The sequence below is a fragment of the Pseudochaenichthys georgianus genome, chromosome 10 (genome assembly GCF_902827115.2).
Source record: "Pseudochaenichthys georgianus chromosome 10, fPseGeo1.2, whole genome shotgun sequence".
NCBI lineage: Eukaryota > Metazoa > Chordata > Actinopteri > Perciformes > Channichthyidae > Pseudochaenichthys > Pseudochaenichthys georgianus.
This window is the reverse complement of record NC_047512.1, coordinates 45416298-45442650: the sequence shown is the minus strand read 5'-3', so window position 1 is coordinate 45442650 and position 26353 is coordinate 45416298.

Sequence of the window (26353 nt, the reverse complement as noted above, 5' to 3'; positions counted from 1 at the left end):
CTCAAGCTGTTTTCAGCCACAGACTTTGTGCACCATTCTTGCTTAGCTGCTAAAGCGGATGTTTGCAAAAAGCCAAAGATGTCTGCTGTTTGGAAGATGCTACAGCCAGCATGCCAAGCAGCAGCGCAAGGACAGAAGTTCATTTTGTTCGACCCGAACTGATGCGAGGCATGCTGGTTTACCTGGCACCTCAGTGTGTGTGCTATCCACTGCCAGGACTATAGAACAAAAACCCTGTGGTCAGGCACAGCATCACAAATAAAAACAGCTTATATCACAACACAACCTTTTAAGCAGAGATTCAGGAGTGTAAAAGTTCACTTCAAATGACAAATATATGATTTACTGACTTGATTAGTACTAATGTAAATAAAAAATAAAGAACAAACAATGGTTGGAGAGTGTAGGATGGGAGTTGTGTGTGTTGGAGTCAGACTGCCAGATCCTCTTATCATAGTAATAGACCTTTTGGAAGATGGATTGGTGTGGAAAGATATGTGGTTTATTTCAAAGCAATTCGCTGCCAATTGACAGGTATCCAGTGATAAGAGTCTCACTGACCGTCGGACGGCAAGCTGTGAAATTCCCATCGGAGCAAGAAACTCACACTCGCACATTTACACTTGATTGCCCTTGGTCATCCATGCGAGATGAAACACACATACACACTCCCCCCACCTACAGTCTCTCAGGTGGTGTGTCCAGACTGTGGGAGACACTGTCTGACAAGGGGCCAAGAGTTCACTTATCTCACATCTGATTGGACGTCGGGGTGGGTGGACAAGATTTGACTTGAGTTACGCATCAGTGATCATAATCTCAGTTGAATCCAAAAAGGATTTTACACAACACCGACTGAAACAAAAACCTGTATCAATGAAGTGGAAAACTGTTTTATTAAGTCAAAGAAAGGTATATTCATTTGTCTTACTCATTTAAAACCTCTCTGGAGTATAAGTAGACGTACTTTGTTTACGATTGGAAAACAGAACTTCCCGGAGCTTTCAGCAATAAAACTTGTAATAGGAGTTCAGTGTCTCCAGTTAATCTGTCAGAAGTATAAACAGCCACTTTAGACTTGGGCGGCTTTCAAACCAACAATGACACTGCTTTAAAAAACGCAAATGGTTGCATTGGCATGAATGTGTTGTTAAAGATACCAATTTATAAGCTAAAAACAAATTGGGATGCTCAGTTTGAGTCAAGGTCCATGAGCATCAATCCTTCAGACTCTGTGCAAAAACACTCACCCCTCGATTCCACCGGGTTCGTCTGCGGCGCGGTTTTGGTCCGGCCTCCTCCGGTGTCATACCCTACCGCGGGCGTTTCAGGAGCGGAGTGTCTTGCCTGCCGGCTCGCAGTCTTTGTTGATTTGAGCATATTTCCTGGACAGGCTACTTTGTACAGACAAAGTTAATAATAATAATTGTAATATCCCAGTTAAACGACATGAATCAAAGATGTGTTGCTGTATTTTAGTGGTAGAAAAATGCATTCATCGTCATCATAATTATTGTAGTCTTATTGCATATTAGAAACGGAGTTGGCGAAACTAAAACTGCGATATAATGTGTATGTAGCAATAATACATATGACATATATATTTTAAATGTTTCCAGTACCGACAAAAAGTCCGATAACGTCGGAGCTTAACGTTACCACGGTCTTTAATAATTCCGGCCCGGAGCCCGTGTAACACCGGGGCTCGGTACCCATCCCTACATGGGGAGAGGCAGCATATTGCTAAGGACTAAATACGATGGAGGGTTCTCTTCTCAGCCTTATTACCCATAGGGGATGAAGAGGAGTAAGTAAATAAAGAGGCCGGCGCTCCAGGGTCTGGTTCTGCTGTGCGTTTTTGTGATTAACGGTAAAACATTTCAGAATTCCTCCACGGGATGCCGTTGTTCATCACTCAACCCGCGAAACACACACACTCGGTACATAGCTAGACCCAGAGCCATATTATATTAATCTGGCTCGACCATAGAGAGCGCGAATTTGCGGACCAGGAATTCGCGGGCACAGCAGTGGCTACATGTGTGTGTATTTCGCGGGTTGCTAAATGTTTTGTGCGTGTGTGTTTATGTTGACAAGGAGGTTTAATAACTGTGTGCTACACAAAACGTGCAGTCGGTTTCATTTTCATCGCCGTTTGTAGTAGAGTTAGCAGGATATTTTTATTTGAACTCTCGTCCCAAAATTATTTGTTATCCTCCCCGACACTTTTTTCTTAAGCTCGAGCCCTGCCGCCCTCACATGCTAAACACTATTAGCAACGAGCATCGTCCACCTCGAGACGGGTAACATTTAACCACACCTCGGAGCGCTTCTCTCCGCCATCTCCTCCGTGTGTTGCTGCATGTAGCCGCGTGTGTGTAAATGGCCCCGCCCCCTCGCACACAGACGGAGAGAGATCTCGTCTGGATTGGAAAGATCAGAAATACACCGACCATAGACACATTTGTTTGTCTTTTTGCATGTTAGAAACGAGTTGGCGACACTAAGACTGCGAGATAATGTTTGTGTAGCAATAATACATGACCTTTCTCTTTCTCAACTCGCTACTCGGAGGGAAGTCGCTGCTATGCCTTGTGAACACTCCGATAATGCCTCTCCACGTTACCTTTCTTTGGCAGAGCGACGCTTGCTTTACAAATAAGGCCAATAACCTTTGAATGTGACATCACAACAACATATCCTTCCTCCCATTCTGGGTGGAAGTGGTCTGTCTTTAGCTGCTTGCTCGGTCCCGCACTCATTTTGTTGTTTGTCTCTTTAACATAATTTGAGTTTTCCCGGCACTTGACTGATTTTGTATCGCTTTGCATTCTGGGTTAACAGACTGGAAATAGCGATAGGTCGCTTTTTCTGTCAATCAAGTGAACTCCAGAAGGAAGGAGAAGCCCCTCACTGCAGTGCGCAGTACCTCAACATGGGCGGAGCCTCAACGCCCCTCCTTCTCAACCTTTGAGGCACGTGACGGGCTTCACAGATGCCGCGTTGCATCCTGTTTCCGGGGTAGCAGTTCTGTTAATCATAGCGTCAGAGTAAAATGGAGGTAAGTAACCCCTGAATAAATTAACTATTTGTTTTTGCTGCGGTTTAAAATGTGTTGATTTTAAGTCTCACTTATTTGCTGTCAAATGTGCGCTGTCGCTACGAGGACGTGCATGTCCTAGTGATGCAGAAACTACATTTAATAACTATTAATTATAACTACATGTGTGTTGCTTCAAAATAGCAGGATTGCTGTGTAAGCAAAGTCCTGAAAACTTTAGGAACGTTTTAATATTATTTGTGCACTACTTGAGAAACACTAATAACTATACTAACCTATATTTCAATTCGATTTTCAAAATAGATGTAAAATATGCAGCTTATTTTATTCCTGCCTAACTATTTAGTTTGTGTTTATTTTCTTTGCCCAGAAACACATCACACACTGATGAGAGGGATGCGCTCAGAAGGATGGAGCTCGTGGGCCATAAACAGTCAATGTGCGGAACAACTGTTCTCAGGCATGAGGAAAAACAATTACCTTTTGAACATGACAACAGCCTCAACACGCATAAATATACTGCACCACTACAATGTGACAACACACAACAAAGCAATACAGATCATCTGGAAAGTATCATCCCAGCAGATGTGGAAATACAGCTTGATGCAATGGGAGGATATCATTAGGTGAAGCATGTCTTAGAATCATCATGTTCTTGTTCTTTATGTGGTTATCTGGAGAACTAATATTAATTTCAACAGCTCCTCCTTCACACGTTGGGATGGCCACTGCATCTTCAGAACACCACGGAGACGGCCAGTCACGTATTTCCTGCTATTGCTCTGTATGATTATTATTACCTTTTGTTTTGTTACTTCCCATTGTAAAGCGTCCTTGGGTTTCGTGAAAGGCGCTATATAAATTGAAATTATTATTATTATTATTAGGAGCAACAGGAGTGTGAGTTATCTGCTTGATATTGACAACTTGAATACAAGTCATGTATAAAGACACACATGTTGTGTTGTTGATTTGTTATCAAGTGAATGATGCCAAGGACCAGGGAGACTTTACTCGTATCAACAGTTATGGCAAGCACAGGGCGCTGGGGACAGGAGCTTCAAAACAAACAAGTAAAGTGAACTAGTCAGCAGTTCAACATATTGTATGTTTGCTAAATATGACTTAAAATGCCGGTTTTCATTTTCTGTTTTCTTCCTTTAGCTGGCACAGGTTCTGGACAAGACCCAAAGCCCAAACACGCATCTAGCCTTTGTGAGCAAGATGGCTCTCACGCGGTCAGATCTTTGGGTAACGACATGGATGGGATGGTAATCAGTGATCACGCTCTCTGTTTCTTGTACTCTGTATTTTACTGACTGTGTATTCTGCCAGATCCTGAACAGCTGTCTTACAGTTATTGAGAAGGTATTGAAGCTGTTCTAAAATATGTATAAAACATACATTATTATATCAAACAATGAGAAGATATTACATTATGAAACTGCATCTGTTACAGAGATGGCGTGTTGCTGCCAACAGCCATGTTATAGCTGCCTGGTTTCCACCATCTTCACTGAATCCGATGCAACACCTGCCGGTATCTGGAACCTGGACGCTCTGTGTGAGTACGTGTAGTTCAGTCTTTGCTATCGTTTGTTTACTGTACAATGCCGAAAATAGTGTTTCCATCTTTAAATTCAACGCTTCATTTAGTTGTATAATACAGATCCTACAACTTTATAATATAACGTTTGTTTGTCAACGTATACCTGTTGATATTGGAACGTGTGATATTAACAGATACTGAGGCCACAAGCTAGGGAGATTTTCTTTCTAGATCCGCTCCGTGGCGCTGGCTGGAGAGATGATAGTCGCACCAAACCATCCAGGTCTTTTGGCGCACAGTTCCATCAGGACAGTGCCGTTCTGTTTCAGACCACTTGTCTATCTTTTTTTAATCTATGGCTCTGTTTTATTTGAGCTAACATGGGATGCATTGTATTAAATAAAAGGCATTGAACAGAACCGTAGATGCCACTTGACAGCGGGCTGTTCTGTTTTACCCCTTAATGACTTTCTTTTTGGAAGTTCAGGTTTGTTCCTGTTCCAACAGTGTTCAAAGATTTTCTGCATGATTTTCGAGTACTTATAAAGTTGAATTAAATTGTACTTATTCTTAACTTTCACATGCATCGTGTTCACAGACACCTTGCTCAGATCTTGTGCCCTGGGCAACTCTTGGTGTGGATGATGTCCAGGTTAGATTTGTTAACATTATTCTACTGAAGAGTATGATGTAATTGTCACTTTTCACACTTCAGGGCCGACCAAGACGAGGGTCCTCGAACAACTGTGGGGTGTTTGTCTTGATGGTAAGATACTGGATATACAGTAGTCCTATGTTTCTGTTTATAATAATGTATACTGCTTTCAGCATGCTGTGCACTCCATTATTGCTCATAGTTTGAGACATGCTGTGATTTATTTATATCCAAAACAACAGGAATATTATTTGTCAATGAACACCATAGCATCACAACAACCTAACATAATATACTATTTCTTTATTTACAGTACGCATTTTACATTGTGGCAAGAGCCCAGTTTGATTTCAATGAGGTATGTAGAAATAAGGGTTTCATATTTCAGTTTTTCATTGATATCACTCGTGGATTGTTATGCTGTGGTCGTTATTCTCGCGTCCAGGAGAGAAGGTCAAAAAGGAGACTAAATGGAGTCTCTGAGAAGGTTCAAAATTGGTACTTTAATTAATAAAAAGCGCGGTAATGTTACAAACAGGATATTGTTCAGTCAGGAGAGAAAGTCTGCAGCTCCCTCTCCCCGGTGCTGGCCGTGCAGAAGAGAGCTCACAAGCATTCGTCCTTCTCGCTTGCTGGCTGTTGGCTCCTCCTCTCTGGGAGCTGTAGTGACGTAGGGGACTTCCCCCCTCGTTCGTCTGTGTCCGATATCGCGTTAAACAGAGCATTTCGACATTTTACATTCATTGCTTACTTCCACATGCCGTTTCTCCTCCTCATCTCTTTCATAACTTTATATGTAATACATGTTAACGGCGTCAATAGCCACTTTAATGATACTAATGGGCAGTAGTCCCGGATGTAGTCATGAAGGATTTTCAGAATAAAAGCTTGGTATTGAGAACTTCCGGGTTTTTCCAGAATAAAATAGCATTTAAACTGACGGTATGTTTAAGGTACATTATGCCATAAAACATTGATTTTAATTTCTAACAGGATACAAGACTTTTCAGGACATGAGTTGTTGACTCATCTGGTTGTGTGCTTTTTATATTCCAAGACACACATGCAGCAAATTAGGCACTGGTGGTGCCGAGTTCTCCTCAAAGACTTTCCCATGCCGTATGTTGCTTTCATTTTACAATTTACATTTGCATTCTTGAGACTATTTGTTACACGGTAACCTGACTATATCATTTTTAATGAATGTTTTTAATGTTTGTCTTTCATTCACCAAGGTTTGAACAAAAGAGGCAGCAAGACTGCAAGAGGCGACGGGAGGAAAAGGCAATGCAGGTGGAAGTCGTTGAATCACAAATGATAAAGTCTTGAACCAGTGTGAGTGTTAAACATGTAACCTCTCTTTGTGAACTATTTTTCAGGATGAAGAGGTTGTGAGGTTCCACAGAAGAAGCAGCCCGTCATTTGAGACGGGGTCATGAGTGAGCGCTGCTGGGGGGAGCGGTTACAATCAGCTGTGTTGGGTTCACTAATGCCTCAACATGTATTGTTTGTCCTGTCTTGTCTGTTGCTTTCTGTGTTCAATCAAATTGAAAGTCCTGAATTCAAAGTGTTTCTTAAGTAAAAGAGTATAAGTATTATCAGCTAAATGTACTCGAAGTATCAAAAGTAGAAGTACATGCGGAATGGCTCTGTTCACAGTATTATATTCCCATTGATATTATCCTGTCAATTCTATCAATTTGTCTACGATGGCACTTTTTTAATATATTTTTTAAAATACTGGTAGGAAATAATGTGATTTCATTTATATCACATGTTTTTCAGTAAAAAGTGAGTAAATACACAATATTGCCTCTGAAATTTAAATTAAATTAAAATGAAAAAGGTGTACGTTAAAAAACAAATGAAGGCCCTTTCTTAAAGTCATAACTGAAGTAATTGATGCAATTAACGTGCAAATAGACATTAAAATATGCTTTGAAGGCTGTTAATGTGTTTAATTTGAGTTTTACATTTTTAAATGCCGTTGCCATGGCGACATATCACTCGCCATCATCACAGACCTCAAGGTATCATTATATTACTGGTATCATTATATATATATATTAATAATATAAGATGTTAAAATAGTTAATACTCTGACACTATGATTAACAGAACAGAACTACTACCCCGGAAACAGGATGCAACGCATCATCTGTGAAGCTCGTCACGTGCCTCAAAGGAGGGGCGTTGAGCTTCCGCCCATCTTGAGGTACTGCGCACTGCAGTGAGGGGTACTACGAGTTAAGTGGCAGGCAGGCCAAGGGAGGAGGGATCAAAACCTGTTTTGTCTATTTTAACGGAGCTGGATTTATTTTGTATGAATGACTCGCGATCTACCAGCATTGCCCTCACGGTCGACGTACTGGGCACCTCTGGTTTACACCATCAGGCCTAATGATGACTGCTATCACCTGTGACACACTGTGTGAGTAACCTTTATGACTCAGTGTCACCTCCACATAATGTAAAATATGCTATTGAAGGACTGAAGGGGTTATATGTATTTTAGTATTTACCTTTTTATTTCGAGGAATCATGGAATATGGCAAATGAAATATAATGGCACATTTTTCCATAGATTTCTCAAGATGTATAGACTAAGATAAATATGTTTAACTATAGTTAACAAACATTTATAATGCAATCCATTTGCTTTCGATTTTATTCAAATTCAGCTTAGACTCTACAGCACATCCTTAAAGTTTTGGTTTGAATATATTTTCAAAAAAGTATTATTATATGTAGATTGTGTTAAAAGGCTTAATTTAAAAGGATATACTTACATAGAAAATAAAAATTTTAACAAAACAAAGTACATATCCTTGCTAAACACAGACATGTCACAGTAGTGTGTGATGGTCTACCAATGGCCTAGTAAAAACAGCAGTCCATCAATGTCAAGCACTTTTGGTGAAAGAAACATCCTTAACATTGAAGTGCTAAGAAGCTTGAAGAAATACAATGGTTGAGTAATTCACAAGTAAAAAACAAAGATTTGAGAAAATCAAAGCCCTCACTCACGGGATAACACGGACGTAGCGTGCAGGCAAGAAGCTATACGCAGGTAAATGCTGGCGGCTTAAACATGTCACGGGGGTTAGGAAGGCAGGACCCCAATGCAGTATAAAAGAGGGTCGGCAGGTATTGTGCCCTGACATATAAACAAAAAGCAAGCTTCATTGTATTAAAGCTGAACAAATTGGAAAGAAAATCAAAACTGAAGGAAAAGGCAAGTTAATACAAAAGGAACTGAATAAAACAAAACAACGGAGCCAACCACGATGACACGGGAACAAGGGAGCAGCAAATCCACAGGGGAACAAAAGGAGTATAAGGTAAACACAGAGATGGCAAAAGTACACACATCCTTTACTCAAGTAGAAGTACAGATACTCGTGTTTAAAAATACTCTGGTGAAAGTAAAGAGCTTTGAATTGTACTTCAGTAAAAAGTACCCATAGCTAGCAGCTGCTTTAAAGAGTACCTGACCTCCCTTTATATCAATAGAACAATAATGTCATTGTTAGCTAATGAATGTTTCCATGGTGACCAACGGCAACATGACAACGTTTCCATTGGTCCCTCTTCTTTAGAGAAGACCAGGAAGTGATGGATACACGGATCGTGTTCCAACCAATAGGCACGCAATGACTCTACAGAATAATGACCACGCACCAAACACACATTCAGACTAAAGGAACCAGCTGTTTGGGAAATACACACATGTACACACAGATAGCCTGCATTGCAGTTGGCTTTCTATTTGATCAACTTTAGAGTAAACACTCGCTGTGATTTATTACAGATGTAGCACTCCAGATCAGACTCAAAAGGGTGTGTCCCAGTCAAAAGCCCAGTGGATGCCAGGGGCTGGGGGTGTTGCCAAATTGCTAGAGGGCGTTGCCCAATTTCCCCATTTGTTCAATTACAGGATTTAACCATGAGATGGCGGTTCATTCACAAAATACACAATGGGTGTTGTAGAAACATCAATATTTTAGATCAAATAAAGTATATAGTTTGCTTTATGCAGTATATTTCCTGTAATATTGTACAGTAGATTGAAGTAAATCAACTTATACATTAAGATAAGATAAGATGGACCTTTATTAATCCCGTGGGGAAATTCAGTAGTTCAAACAGCAACAGGGTGAGAGTGAAAAACAGGACAGCACAGATTCACACAGATTAATAAAATCAAAAATAAGATGAGCGATAAAAAATAATAATAATAATGAGAAACTATGAAATAAGGAATGAATAAAACTAAAATGTAATTATCATATCATATATTATAATGTATTGTATTATTAAGTAATATCATACATTAACCCCATTATAGCAGATGCCACATTAAATGGATGAACACATGTATGCATCAATAATTACAACAGAGTATTTCTAAATACAAGTTGTAAAAATACTTATATGTATTTAATATTAACCCTTTGGAGTCGACCGTCACGCCGGCGTGATCAGATCACATGACCTGTTCAAGCCGGTGCCGCATAAAAACAACAGTCCGGACATTGCCGTGTGTTTCTGTCGAAAGTGCTGGCTTGAAACTACTGTATATCCCAGTCTTTGATTCATGCAAAAAGACCCAGTAAACACGGAGATACGATGATATAAAGTTAATACATTTCAAAAGTATGAAATATGGAAGCACATATTTGAATATCTTCGCCATATTTGATCATTTTACGAAACGGAAAATACTGGAAACTGTAGATCCTGCTCAACAGGATGTATATGTGTATTTCTGTCGAAAGTACTGGCTCGAAACTATATGCCAGTCTTTGTTTCATGCAAAAATACCCAATAAACACGGACATACGATCATATAAAGTTAATACAGATATATTTCAGAAGTATGAATAATGGAAGCACATATTTTAATATTTTCGCCGTATTTTATCATTTTACAAAACGGAAAATACTGGAAACTGTAGATTCTGCTCAACAGGATGTATTTACCAGGAAGGGGTGAGGTAATCAGGTAAACGGAGTGATACGAAACGAGACGAAGAGGGACGGCGGGAACCGAAGAGAGACGGCGGGAAATGGAGAGAGACGAAGATATACGAAGACAGGCTGCGGGAGACGAAGAGAGGCTGCGGGAGACTGCGATTGAAGTAAAGTGACAAACAAACATTGAAAATGTAGATATAGTTAGATATATTTAGAGTTTTGAAGACTCAACTATGATGAAGAGAACTCTGAACGTGAGTCAAGCTTTAAGCTTGTTTTTTGACATGGAGGAGGAGGAATCTGTGATGTTGCCCTCTGTGTCGTAGTTGACAGAAACCGCTTTGAAGCGTGGCACAGATAAAGACAGAAAAAACAGATTTTTGTACATAATGTGTATATATATATATATATATATTTGTATTATATTTATAATAACACTTTTGCCTTATCAGAATGAAATCCCATGCTACCTCAATCAAACTTTCACATTATCATAGTCACATCCCATGTATATATTTCCAGCTTTTAAATGGTTTCGTTGTGTATGTTTGTGTTGTGAAAAATAAAATCATTTTCAAAATCTGTTTTTACATATATGTTGTGATTTTGGGTCCAAAATGTTCATATAGTAGAAGATCACCTACATCCAAACGAAATAAATATAATTAATTATGATGAATACGTTAAGTCTTGTTCATTGTTTTTCACTTTTATTAAATGTTTGATATTTCTTTCTCTGTGTGCGGGGGATCACAGGAGGGGGGAGAGCTGTGGAATGTGACTCCACACATTCCGATGGCCAATTAGTTTTAAACAAAGGGTCCCCAACATACATATGAAACATGGGGGGGTTGGGGCTGGAGAACGGTATGGTCCTACCGTTTTCATACTTTATATATCTTAGCATATTCATACACACTGTTCATACTGCTCACAGGCTGATATCTAGTGTATTCATACCCCTCACTGTTTATTCATCATTCAATTAATTATATATTTTATTCTGTAGATTGTGAACATTACTTTTCACTTTACTGAGTGTTGCTCCTGGTTAGAAGATAAACTGCATTTCGTTGTCTCAGTATCGGCGGTCACTCCTGATGAACCCACCAGGGCTGTTTCCTCAGAACAAGAGGAAAGTTTTTACCAGGACAGCTTTTTCAAGGGACAGCATCGCCCTGAGATCTATGCTGCTAATATGTTCATGGCCATAACGCCATTTGTAACATATGGGAGAATGGTGAAAATAACCAACTGGACTGGGACCAATGGGAAAATGCCTCTTCCCCTCAATGTGAAGCAACAGATTGAGTCTTATGTTTCCAATCGGTTCCCAAATCTGAACATTGACCAGTGGCATAAGATCAGGAGCCGGGTAAACGAGAGACTGAGGAGCCCCAGAAAAACAGATCCCGAAATCGCTCGTCCTGGTTTCCGCAGCAGATAGGCCTACAGCATGTGTCTGTTACTGTATGTCAGTTATTTTAAATAAAACGGTGAAAACTGAACTTGAAAATTGTTTCCTCTTTTTATTTTCTTTATTATTTTCGGGATGGGGAGACGTGTGTGATTAAAAATTAATTCGCAGAAATGTAAAGTGATCTAACTACGGGAAGAGCCGTGTAAATGGGTGGCCATATGCATTTGAAAAGCAATATAAATCACACAGTTATTATGCAATAGGCTATAAAAGCACCACCGATTACCTTTCTCCAATTCAAACTCTTGACGGGAAAAAAGGAAGGTGTAAATGGTTGGGCTATACTGTACTGTATACATACAAAGGCCATTCAATAGACGTTCAATATATAGTATTCGTTTATTAGAGTCGGCTTGACTCGGTTTGCATTCATAAAGAATGCACAAATGTGTTTAATCGTTAATGTCATAGTATTCGTTTATTAGTCCCCGAGGGGAAATGGGTAGCAGCACATCACAGAGGCATTTAAAAAGTGAAGAACATTCAAGTTAAACAATACTAAGTAAACAATTAACACAGTAAATGATGTGGATTAAATCACATTTATTTCGTTAAAAATAAACAAAATGACTCGGTTTGCATTCATAAAGAATGCACAAACGTGTTTAATCGTTCATGTCAGATATGTACTAAGTAAATAGCCTACATTAGTTCCTGCTCAAGATTAGATTCAACTTTATTGTTATTGCACAGATTACAGGTACTGAGACAACGAAATGCAGTTTAGCTTCTAACCAGGAGCAACAAGCAGTAAAGTGAAAAGTAATGTTCACAATCTACAGAATAAAATATATAATGAATTGAATGATGAATAAACAGTGAGGGGTATGAATACACTAGATATCAGCCTGTGAGCAGTATGAACAGTGTGTTAATCGTTAATGTCAGATATGTACTAAGTAAATAGCCTATATTAATTTCATGATGGATTAAACCACATTTATTTCGTTAAAAATAAACGAAATGACTCGGTTTGCATTCATAAAGAATGCTCAAACGTGTTTAATCGTTCATGTCAGATATGTAGGCCTACTAAGTAAATAGCCTACATTAATTTCATGATGGATTAAACCACATTTATTTCGTTAAAAATAAACAAAATGATTAAATGTAGGGTTAATTGCCCTAATGTGGAACATTTTTGCATTTCAGACTTCGGGAATATATTGCGACATGAAGCCGATACAATAAATCAAAATCCAGTAACATTCTGAAATCCCCAGGATGTGTCCTAATCAAACCAAAAGACCAGGGTCAGGACTCCCTGGAAGAAGAGATCTTGTATCTCAATGGGACATTCCTGGATAAATAAAGGATAAATAAAAAAATAAAAAAATAGAACATGCAGATATTAAACTCATACAAGAAATGGTAGACATATTAGTACTCTTAGTGCCAAGTTGTCTCAGACAATCTGTTTTCCTAATGTGGGACAGTTCTGTGCAAAATGTGGGACACTGAAAAGTCTATATTAAAAAGCCTCAGTCACCTTCATTCATGTAATAAAAAAATCTCAGGCCAGTAACACTCAAAGCTACAGTAAATGTGCAATACCATGCTATGTTACTATTTATAATGTTATTGTTGTTACAACAGAAGATGTTTTTATTTAAATTGAAGTTAAATGCATCAATCTGGTGCACTGAGGGCAAAATTAGTAGATTTGTGGATACGGCTCTCAACACTCATATGAAACAGAACTGTTCTTACAATGTGTGTTGAAAGGTATTACATTACTATGCATATGTTATTGTGTAAACACACAGCTGATCACCTGAGAGCTGCCGTTTCATTCAGAGCGTTTAAAAAAAACGACGGTCTGATTTCAACAACTCAATGTGTGATTATTATCGCAGTAATATTAGACACTAATACTACAGTAAACTATGAACACTGTACATATTATTGTTTGCCCGTGGGATTAGGGTGATCGGTAGAGAGCCGCTGCGTCGGATGTGATATAAAAACAAAGCGATTATTGTCGTTGTTGTAAACTCACGTGGATTAAATGTAGTGCATTCATTTCAACTCGCGAAATATGATACATTAAATGATCGCGAGGATCACGATCGAACATCGTTTGTTTGACCCTGGATGCATTTCCTGATCTAAAAACATAGCGATGGTTTTGTACTTACGCGGCGTAAATTACGCCAACGTGAATTAAACATTATTTTGTTAAATAAAAACATGGTGATGTTTAGTAAATGATTACATGTCTCTTACTTAGCACAGAATATGATCCTATCCGTGACATATATGGATCTTAACAAATATCCGCTATATCAGATCCCTGAAGATCAGCTGTTTATTTCACATGAGTTCCAGTGTGGCAGCTTTTCACGGCTCCCCCTGGTGGATCCATGATCCATTGCTGCTGGTTTCATTATAATTAAATGTATTTATCAAGGGGGCGTTTCAAGTCCTGCGGGGGGGTTTTCCTTTTCAGCAGGGGCCCACCCCGTGCCGATCACGGACCCGCCCGGGTAGGCGTCTGAAACGAAGCGCTACATCTGTACAATGAACTGTATGAACTCCTCTCCGCAGAGATTTGACAAATGCACTTTCTGACACGGCGATATTATCCTCGTCTCTGCATCGGTGCGCGTACGTTGCGTAATCCTTTCCACTGTCTGTCATCTGTTTGAATATTCCTCCCACTGTTCACTTTGACTCTCTGGCTTATTCGAAAACACACTGCCAATTACCCGAGATCCCGTTCAGGAAGGCACGGGAGTTATTGGGTCTGCAGAGAACGAGTATGGATAGTCTCACTGGTATCAGAGGGCTTGGGTTGAGAGGAAGGGCAATTATGGCGGGGAAGGTGCTGGAATAGCAGGGTGTAAGTACAGTAAATAGTGTGCCTTGACATATAATTACTACGGACAAGACAGAGGTGGTGAGTGATGGGGCAAAGTCGTGAAGGGAGGAACTGAATAAATAATGAAAAGAGGCGAGACTCGTGGAATAAGAGGATGAATAGGAACACAGAAAATAAAAGGAAGGGAGGGGAAGGACAATAGAGGAAGGACGGACTAACAACGAAGAGATGAATTGGAAATTGAAGTTTAGATTTCTGTGGTATCGTAGTCATTTCCATACATATTAAAAATCAGGTTTCCCAATTTTAATAATAATACAGACGGGTTACTTGCTAAAGGTCAACACGTGGTTCAAGTGCTACAAGCAACGCCTTCAACCTGTGCTGATCCAGAGTAGGCAATATATCGTTGTACGGTCAAGTGCTGTCATCTGTATCTTTCTGGATTTCAAGTATCCACCTCTTCGTGCTGCTTTTTAATCCTCGAGCGCTTTTCTCCACTTCAGTGAAATTATGTTGCAGTGACACGATGGATAGAGACAAAAGGAACAAGAATGACGTTGTTGGTGGTTAAGATTCGAAGGACCCTAATTAGCTGACGCCTTGACCCCAGTAAGTATTCCGACACCAAAGTAACACGGTTGAACAAACAAAGATATGATTTCAGACCGCACATTACAATCACTTTAAAGGAGATCAATCATGTAGGGCTGTAGCGACGCGTCGCCGACTTCAAAATATCGCCGACGACATATTTCCGCGTCGACGCGTCGCTCGCTACACACGTGGGTCACCCAAAGCAACAAGCACTTCAAACACGATGGAGACTGAAACGGCTACCACCTCCTCCTCACAGGATTGCGCACGAAGCCCCCAAACGAAAACATCTCGCCCTAGGTCTTCAAACGCATGGGAATATTTTAAAGTCAGTCCAAAACGCAAAGATATTGTCATTTGCAGTCTTTGCCAAATGGAGTTGGCATATCACACGAGCACAACGGCTATGTTGGAACATTTAAAGCGGAGGCACCCCATTGTCTCTCGTGGAGGGAACAATGATAAGTAAGTACTAACTTTGGCTAAATGTACGTCTCCAAATTGTCAACTAATGGAGCCACGCAATGTCCAGGCCAGGGCTGCACGTAAGCTGGTGCGCAGTTGTCATGAATTAATTAAAAACATTAAAATGACCACCAGCACGCTCATGAGTTGCACTTGCACTACCAAACATTTTCACGGTGTAGATATAGTACTCTACAAGCTTTTAGATAAACATGAAATGCATTGTTGGACTTAACATTGTTTAAAAAGTAACCACGTTAGCCTTCAAGCTAATTATACCATAGCACTGCAATGAGTTTAAGTAGATGTAATATGCCCCACTGTCACAGCTGTTGTTCCATTGTTCATTGCTGTTGTGTTTTCTAGGACAAAGCAAAGAACCTTGCCGTCCTATCTCGGGAAAGAGGCGCAATGCACTCCACAGAAGGCAGCCGGACTCAGCAAAAAAATCTTGAGAGTAAGTAATTATTTGCTTCCTTTGAGCATCTTCTAGGAGGGAATGGCTGTCCTGATCCCATTCATTGTGTCCTGATTTATTAGCTAGGTGTTTCTTCACTTGGCCTTTTTATTTGTGTCCTTGTTTGGATTATGTAATAATTAGGGCTAAAAAATTAACGCCACTAATTATTTTAACGCGATTAACGCATGTGTATGTGTTGTCCTCGGCCGCCCCGTAGTTTCAGAGCGCATCCAGTTTAAAATACCGTCTACAAGCTGACGCTGACAGCCCCGCTCCTGCTGCCCGCTTGAGGCAGACCACACTTCCACGCTCACCGGCAGGCACCGCCTGGCCATCGGGAGGACCGGGAGGGTGTGTGTGTGTGTGTGTGGCCCGAGCGAGCGAGAGAGAGACCTTACGTGCATTGTTGTTGTTAGCATCTGGTGCTAGCTGCGCTAACGGATATAAGGAGCTGTTTAAATGAAAACAGAGGAGCGACATTTCGCCACAACTGCGCCGAGCACTTGACTTGATGCAGGAAGCAGACAGCGGGACGTTGGAGGAGAAGCCAGCACACTCAGCTCGGATAGTGCGCAACATGACTGCAGCGTCCAGGCAGCTCCCGTTCGAGCATATGCCTTGAGTTGCACATAGCTCCAACGATCACACACACACACACACACACACACACACACACACACACACACACACACACACACACACACACACACACACACACACACACACACACACACACACACACACTTACTTTGTATTGTATTATTGTATGAGAGAGGTTCCAGGTTCTTGTTTAATATTCATGAGAATATTTGTCATTGTTCAAATGATAATAAATATTAGCATAAAGCATATTTGTCCACTCAGATGTTGATAAGAGTATTAAAAACTTGAAAAATATTCCTCTAAGGTACATTCAGAACAGATCAAGAATGTGCGATTAACTATTGTAATCGACTGACAGCCCTAGTAATAATTAAGCTTCTTACACTGTAAGCAACATGGCTCTATGAAAGGTGCTGTGTTGTTATTAATAATAATGATATATTTCTTTTATCGTACAGGTGATCGTCAAAGACATGAGGCCTTTGTCTCTCGTTGAGGGTGAAGCCTTCAGAGATTTGATTGAATATGCCTGCCAGGCTTCAAATGTCCCTCCAGGTGGTGGTTTACCAAGCAGCTGGAGAAAGAATACCAACGTGTTCTTGATGATCTGAAGGGAAACTTAAAGAAGAGGTCCTCAAAGATAACGCTCACCACCGATGCCTGGACAAGTATTGCCACGGAGGCATACCTTGGAGTGACTTGCCACTACATTAGTGAAAACTGGGAGATGGTGTCATTTGTTCTTTGCACAAAGCCCCTTGAGGACAAACACACTGGTGACAACATCGCTGTCTGGTTTGAGGAGGTCGCTGAGAAGTTTGACTTTTCTCTCCATGATGATGTCCTGGCAATTGTCCACGATAATGCAGCGAACGTTGTGAAACCCTCTCAGACCCAGAGGTCACCAAGGCAGGAAAACACTACCTGGATATGAGAGCTGACCAATGGAGCATCCTGGGGGACCTACATCAAGCACTTGAGCCCTTCGAGCAAGCCACCGTCTTCCTGAGTGGAGAGGCATATGTCACGGTCTCTGTCCTGCCTCCGCTGGTGAAAGGCCTACAGAAGTCCACGCAGAAAGCCTTTGAGTCTGCTCCAATTGCCACCTTTCAAACTGCAGCCGCGGCAGAGATTGCTTCAAGGTTAGTTTAAATATGCAGCTCTTTAAATCTCCGAAAACTCAAGTTCCTGTCCACAGACGACATCCTGAAGGTGAGAATCAAACTTCACTCAAGAGGACAGAAGCCAAAGTCTGTCCTGGACACATTGCTTGGGTCAGATGAGGATGAGGAGGAGGAGATGGAAGATGACGACCCAGCCCATGACCAGAGGGAAGATGCTGTCAGGAATGAGGTGCTTCTGTACTTTGGGGGGAAAGCCATTCCTAAGGACAAAAACCCACTCCAATGGTGGAAAGAAAATGAAACAAAGTTCCCCTCCCTGGCTGTTGTGGCGAGATCTTATCTGGCTGCCCCTGCAACATCCACACCTTCTGAACGTCTGTTCTCAGCAGCAGGGAACAGAGCAAGCCTCACCAAAGAACACGTGGACATGCTCACATTCCTCCACAGTAATTCAAAGTAGGAGGAGTATAGTTGTGAGGGAGGAGAGAAGGAGAGAAGTGGCCAGTACTTATATTGCAGTAATTGTACACTCTTCATTAGCATGTAAGCTGCCAGAATACTAGTAGTTAAGAGTCAGTTTCATTGTGCATCAGGGTCTTGTGTTGTTATATTGGGTTACATTTCTGTACTACATTTTTTATATTTTGTACAGAAGAGATTTTTTGTTGGACTGTGGACTGTAAGAGTAAACAGGCTGGCCTTTTTATTTTGTATGTATTCTATATTTCTTATTTTGCTGTGCAATACAAAAAAACTAAAACCCCGAGTCTGTGTTTCAGGCCTCAGGCTCGAACAGGACGTTCCCAGAACAAAGGACCATATCTTCTAAAAGGGGTAAATTAATAATCTTTGTTCTCAAAGTAATGATGAACCTGTGAGTCGGATGTAGAAAAGTCAGAATCAATATAGATGTTTTTATTTTAAAGTAAATTCAGATTGAACATAAAATATTTTGTACTTATAGTGAAAACTACCCTTGGACGATGGGTTAGTAGACTCAAAGCTTTAGGAATCCAAAGTAAAACATATAATAAGTACCCTGTATCAAGATTGATGCAAAACAAGTGACCTTTGACCTTTTTAGACACATTTAGCACAAGAAAACCTCTTCCGGGGTCATTTGGGTGGATTTTCCATATCTCTGGCCCCCCTTGGTGGATTTTGACATGTGACATGTCTTTCTAACCGTCAGAGCCAATGGAATCGAGGGGAACTCCCACATAGTCCTTATTTGGTAATGTGTGTGTGAGACTGCTGCATAGCCAAGACCGGAAGCTGCAGCTAGCTGTGGTGGCTACCATTAGCAGCTAGCATTTGCTCTCCGATTTTTACATTAACATGGAATTATGGATTTATAAATGCAATCATTTTTTTATACATAGACGTTAAAAACCTATGGATTAACCGATTCAGCCGCGTTTTTCTCGTTTTAATGCCATTGAACACGTATTTTGATCAGATTGACAGCTACGGTGGTGAGACGATCTCCCTAGAAGCTCTGTAAAGGTACGTGTTGTGATGTCTGTATTTGCTTCCCCTGTCGCGAGTCCGGATCACTCAGTGATGATACTATATACCTAAATAATCTGTGGAGCCTCAGCTTTAATCGGATATCTTGTATGTGCAGCTACGATGAGTACTAAGGGTACTTTAATCTTGAGCTCTGTGCCAATGTCCGTTAGCATTATTCGCTCAGGGGTCATTTAGATGCTTCTTATGAGACTTGTTTTGTTTTGGTAAACATGGTTTGTGTCGTCAGTTAGCTGAGATTATTCCCGTTAATCTGGTATAACACATTAATAGGTTCTTAAATATTAAGATGCCCTGAGACACAGTGTCGTGAAATCTTTTTTACATTACGTTTTTTATGAATTGAACAACAGAAAAATAATCGTTAGATTAGTCGACTAATCGATCAAATAATCGCCCGATTAATCATCTTCAAAATAATCGTTTCCCCCCAGCACTACTATCATGCAAAATGCACTTTTTGATATCTTTTATACATTAAGATGTGTCCCCGGTGCGTCAGGGAACTCACAAAGTGTCCCGTGTAAAAACGGGACAACGGAGCTGATCCAGATTTCCGTCCGATATGACTTAATATCTGAAATGTGGACCCGTGGCACCATCAGAACGTTGCTATCAGAAACAATGCCCGACTGTTTTGGACGTAATATGGTCTGTGTTTACATTAATAATAATAATAGATTTACTTTGTTAGCGCTTTTACAGGTGCTCAAAGACGCTTTACAGATATAGTGAAGAGAAGCATCTCTGTTACGGACTCTGTTTTCTATCTGCTCATCTGTCTGAGTGTTTTCAGCGGTGTGTGTGTGGCATGTGGATGAGCTGTGCGGTAGCCCTGACAACATTGGCTGCTGCCCATTTCCTGGTCCGCCTCCTGAAGATGGTGATTGGAGCATACCGGGCCAGACGCGCTCCAATCGCAGCGCACACCTGCTGCAGATGACTACAAAGCCTGAGGACAACTACCACTCTGATTGTGCTCGTTAAATACTGTGAATCCTCTGTGTTTAGTTATTCTGCTCAGCAGTGTGTTAAAGTAGTGTTCTGTGTGTAGTGTAGTGTGTGTGTAAAGAAGACCCAGGTTAGCTTAGCGGTTAGCGCCTGTCGATTAGCAGCAGCTGTGTTTTCGTGCAGCCTTTTCAGTTACTTGCAGTGTTGTGCTAGTTACTGAAAACCAGTAACTAGTTACCATTACTAGTTACTGCATTTCAAAAGTAACTCAGTTACTTTACTGATTACTTACACCAGAAAGTAATGCGTTACTGTGAAAAGTAACATTTTAGTTACTTAAAAAAGGGCTCCCATTATATTAATGCCGTATAGCCTTCATTTCAGTACTGTTATTGCATTGGAGAATAATACAATCTGTTGATCAACTTGACATGCATTATATGCAATCTGGATAGCATCGATATTAGCTGGCTTTACATGTTTGTATATTCTTTCTCCAGGTAGTTGGAAAAAGTGTTCCGTCCCATATGCCGTGTGCCGCCCGGACACGCTATCGTGCTAACTAGCTCCCTGAAAGCGGGTGACTCCACTGTAGCAATAGCCTGCATGTGTTCTACAACATACCGTGCAATGGCTTCATCGACTTTTCCCTGGCTAGCAGTCCCTCGGTTAAAATCCAGCCGCTGTTGCTTAGGTGCAGGTGGAGGTGGAGTGGCGTCGGCTGAGTCTCTGTGGTCTTAGCTACGAGCTTCGTCCCAGCATGTTGTTTCTGCAGATGTTTTAAGAGATTTGAATGACTGGTTCGGGCAGTAGATAGGCTCTTTGACCCGCCAGGACACAACTTACATTTAACTAAAACGTTATTTTCTTTGTGCTCGACAAAAGTGAAACAGTGAGAATATCTCCAGGTGGAGAAACTAGACTTGAGCTCCGCCGCCGCCATGACAGTCTTGTTAGTAAACATGTGACACAGGAAGTATCTAAGTACATTTACTCAAGTACTTAAGTACAGTTCTCATCTCTGTTCGCCTGGCTGTTGACTATATAAACAAACTAACGGAGTAACGCACCATGTAGTAACGGTAACTGAGTTACTGAATTTAAAAAGTAATGCGTTAGAGTACTAGTTACTGCCAAAAATAACGGCGTTACAGTAACGCGTCCCAACACTGGTTACTTGTACCACGTTTAACGTGAGGTTTTGTTTCCCTTTTTGGGTAATACTTATTACGCTGTGTAAGCTGTAAAACTCTCTTTTGGAGTTCTCTTTTTGTTGAATGTTAAACAATCCGGAATTGGCACTGTTGTTTGTTTCAGGCCGCCTGCCTGCCATTTTGTTTCACTCTTTTATAATAAAGCCACTTATAACTTTTACCAAATTCCATTCTGGTTTGTGTTGCTTCCCTTTGGTTCCCCTAGTCCAGTAGGGAACGTAATAATCGCTAACACTCAGAGCTAACCTGTGCTGGAGAGAATATGTAAAAAAGCAGGAAATAAAAAAAGGAACCCGCAAGATAAAAAGCATACTCCATACTGTTTCAGAAATAATCCTTGATGTGGTTTGGAACATGATATGGCATTTAATCACTTTCCTTTTTTTTCAAGCTATGGACACCGAATCAGCATTTCTCTAACAGGCCTGAAATAGAGGGAGATGAGGGATGTCTAAAATGCATGATCTGTTTGGTATTTTTAGCAAAACACATTGTACATGTTTTTATATATTTGTATATGTCTGAGACCCATAAGATATGCCTAAAAATATTATAACAGCAGACCTTCTCAAAGTGGGGGTCGCGACCAAAATAACAATTATTATTATTAAAAGGGGACTGCACCCTAAAAAGAGTTAAAGGTGGGGTAGGTAAGAATGGAGAAACCAGCTCGAGTGCGCTAGAAAATACACAGCCGGAAAATATCTGCCTCTTCCTCACAGAGCCCCTCCTCCAACGCGCACATGACCAATGAGGGCACGAGATCAGTGTGTGCCCCGATGGAAGGCTGACAGGCAGGTAGGCCATCCAGTTACTTTAGCCGGCTCAGATGATTGGTCGTGCTTTTTACAGCGCCACGGCTTCCACAGATGACATGTTTGTATGTATTTATTGTCAAAGCATTTAATATATTCATTGCTATCGAGACGTTAAGAGCATTCCATGGAATATAACAAAGTGTTTTCTGAAATAAATTACATACCCCATTGAATTATGACTGAAGGTCGTCAGCTGGCTTCCTCTCCGTGTTGTTCCTCGATACGTAAAGGCTGCACCACCGTTGACAACGTCTCTCTACATATCAGACATCCCGGTAAACCAGCATCGCTTGCTGTGAAAGCAGATAACTCTGTCCACGCAGAATTAAATCCTGTGTTCCTCCGGTACTTTTCTTTGATTTATCCATAGTTCGCTCATCGAGCCGGGGGTTATTCGCCTCCAGGAAAAGGCGCTCGCGCGGGACCGCAGCAGCATGTGACGCATATTTTAGTTGACCTAATTAAAACCGTTTTGTTTTTTATTTATGTCTCACAGTATCACCTCAAAATACAAGATACGAAACATTTTCAACCATGCAACAAAATATAAATAGTCCTACAAATACTTTTATTTCCTTCTTATTTTTGTCTGAGCTCAAGGGAGCCAGAGCAGAGGGCTTAAAGGGCCGCGGGTTGCCGACCCCTGGTTTAGAGAAATGTATCATGCACTGACTTTCCACTGAGTGGATCGTCTGGGATGATGCAACTATGCCATCAAAACCCATGCATATACAAGAAAACACCTTTTGAAAAGCTGTCCACTGTAGTAGCCTCTATGCGTGAAACACTCACGGAGCACCTAACCACATATATCCAAAAACAATAGGCCTGCTTCCCACTCCAACAGTACATAACAGCTTAACCTTCTCTGCTGTATATCGTATCGTTTACACAATACATCAACAATACAACTACAGATAAGATATAAGCATTTAGTTCAAATGCAATTTCAAATGCTCAAAAGTTTTACACCTCTTATGAAATGGAGACTACATTTATTACGGAGTTTATGTCCGAGCCGATCGTTGGCTACTGAGGCCCCACCCCCACGAGGACGCATACGGTCGTTTCCGTTACCGTTTCCGTGTCATATATACCGTTCGGCCACACTAGGACGACAGAATACGGCACTAAACGACTACGGTAACGATAACGGGTCCCAAGGTGGATAGACCGGCATACGCAGCACTCTGGGGGGTCCAACGGCTCCGTGTGTACGGCCTATTCGATAATTTTTGGATAACGATGAAATAGCCCCGTCTCCCTCTCCCCACGTCTCCGTCTGCTGCTGGGCTGTCAGAAGAGGGGGAGGAAAAGAGAGGCAGGCACCGTTTATTATTCTTATATTATTATACAGAGAACAGTCGTTCAATAAATAACAAAGAAGACCTCTGACCGGCACTTTTCTAATTTTGTACGGAAGATTTCAACTTTAACGGACACGTTGACCACAATAAATCAACAATACAAATACAACGACAGATTATATAAGCATTTAGTTCAAATGCTCAAAAGTGTTACACCTCTTATGAAATGTAGACTACATTTATTACGGAGTTTATGTCCGAGCCGACAGACTCACAGATCGTTGGCGACTGAGAGATAATGCTAACACACCGCATAGTACGACACAAACCTCCGCTGTGGATTTTCCAAACTAAATACAGTAAACTATGGTCGCAGGCCCAAGTCTCTGAGGTCTAAGCCATTTTCACATGTTAGGCTCGGCTGGGCTTTTTTTGTAAAAATGTTATTAAGACATGAACCTTGGTGGCCATCGGGCTCCAACAACAGCCTCTGATCATCAACAGCCTTCATGCAATGCTTCATATATTAGATAATAATCTCTATCTCACTCCTAAAATATCTAAATCTACTTTCAGCAAGGATACATTGTTTGTTCTATATGCTTCTTGAAATCCTAAAAACCCATCGTTTTTCTAGAACAGATTACAAATCGCCTGAAAACGGTACAAACAAGTGGCAACATGTGTCATGTTATCTATATCATGAACACTTAAATTAATTAAGCACCACCCCCTCCCCCGTTGACAGCTGTACTTATTTGTCTTTATTTTCAAAGTGTGCTTTACTTTTTTATTATTTCATGTATCTTTATTTACCTGCTATGCCACTTGTGCTGTAACACTGTACATGTCTCCGCTGTTAGACTAATAAAGGATTTCTACAAACAAAATGGTCATATCATATTTTATAATAAAAGAAGATGTCTGATTGGCAGGTGTACATCAACGCTATCTTGCCATTTCTTTCTGCTCACAGCCATCATTCTGTGGTGAACCTCGCTGCTGAAGCTGGCTGTGGTTGCTAGGACACTGTGATGCCTCTGTATTGTACTTCTAAATAAATAACTTGGTGGAGTGGGAGTTGGAGAGAAGTGTGAACTGTCACATACACACAGTGCCCACTCATCCAGAGAACACCACTGTCATGTCATTTCAAATGGAGGACGGGGTATGTGCGTCCCGTAGTGGATGGCTGTGATTGAGACACTCCGGTGTCAGAGCTGCTGAACTGTATTATGACTTTAATCTGCCATCCAGCTGCACTTTCTGAGCCCATGTCGCTGTGTGTTCATCTGTCTTGCTGACTTGTGACACGCAGAGTCTGCCATCTCTTTCCCCCTGTTGTTCTATCATTTTTCCTTTTGTGCCTCTCTTTTCAGATCGATTTTATTTTCACTTACTGACCCGGACCACTGCTGGAAAGCTTTCCAATGGTATCCGTATTGCTGTTGTTATCCAAATAATCAGGAACATATTTAACACAACATGATGACTGTTACAAAGACATGATTATGAGAAAAACTGACTTCAAAGTTTGGAGACAATTTTATAACCAAAGATAGATTATGAAATAAGATTTAAGAGGGGTCTCGAGGCTTAATATTCTGGGGGCACACACTCCACCTGTTGTAATTAGGGATCGACCGATATGGCTTTTTCAAGGCTGATACCGATTATTAGTAATCAAGGACACCAATGACCGATATTTGGAACCGATATACATTTGCAGTAAAATCTGAAAATCTTGGTGTCAAAATGTAGAATAACACAACTTCTTTGAAATGCCTTTTTATGTTTAATGAACTTTTCAACATCTTAAATGTTGAAAAGTCACACATCTCCTTTGTAACTGATAGCCTATCAGATAGCGCTGTGGGCGGGACATTGCTCGTGAACAGTGGTGAATGCAGCCAGAGAAACGGCCGCGTCAGAGCCAAAGTTGTATCGGCAATTTGATAAACAAAGGCCAATACCGATAATCTGTAAAATGCGGAATATTGGCCTCGATAATCGGTCGACCCCTAGTTGTAATGCGTCTGCCGTTAAGTTGCTCCATTCACTGCTCGTAGCAGTACAAGCTTCAACACCATTTTTGTCATCTGCATTTGTTGGTATATTAATATTCTGAATGCCAAGTCGTGCTAAGATCAAGGGAGCCAGAGCAGAAGGCTTAAAGCTCTGGCTCCCTTGAGCTTAGACAAAAATAAGAAGGAAATAAAATAAAAGTATTTGTAGGACTATTTATATTTTGTTGCACGGTTGAAAATGTTTCGTATCTTGTATTTTGAGGTGATACTGTGACACATAAATAAAAAACAAAACGGTTTTAATTAGGTCAATAGATTAAATTAATTTCGTGACTATAACACGAAATGCCGTGAGACTGGGTCGATCACAGGGTATTTATCCCGCTTCACCTCTGAGCCAGACAGAGACTCTCAGCAGGGGAGTGCAGCTCTAATGAACCAATTAATTCATCAGTTACACACATGATACTCTCTAATTGGACCTTTGAAATTGACCTTTTTCTTTGTCACACGGTCTTTTATGTCAAAACATGTTTATGTGCTTGCTGTGAGCTGCATTAGTTTTACATCTGTATGCCGGCAAAGACAAAACCAACGAATAAAAGTAAATAAAACACACAGGACAATTTAAAACAATTGCAGAAGTCTGGTCTAATCTTTTATCCCGTTCCATCAGGTTGGGTTGTTTGGGTTCATGCACTTGAAACTCCA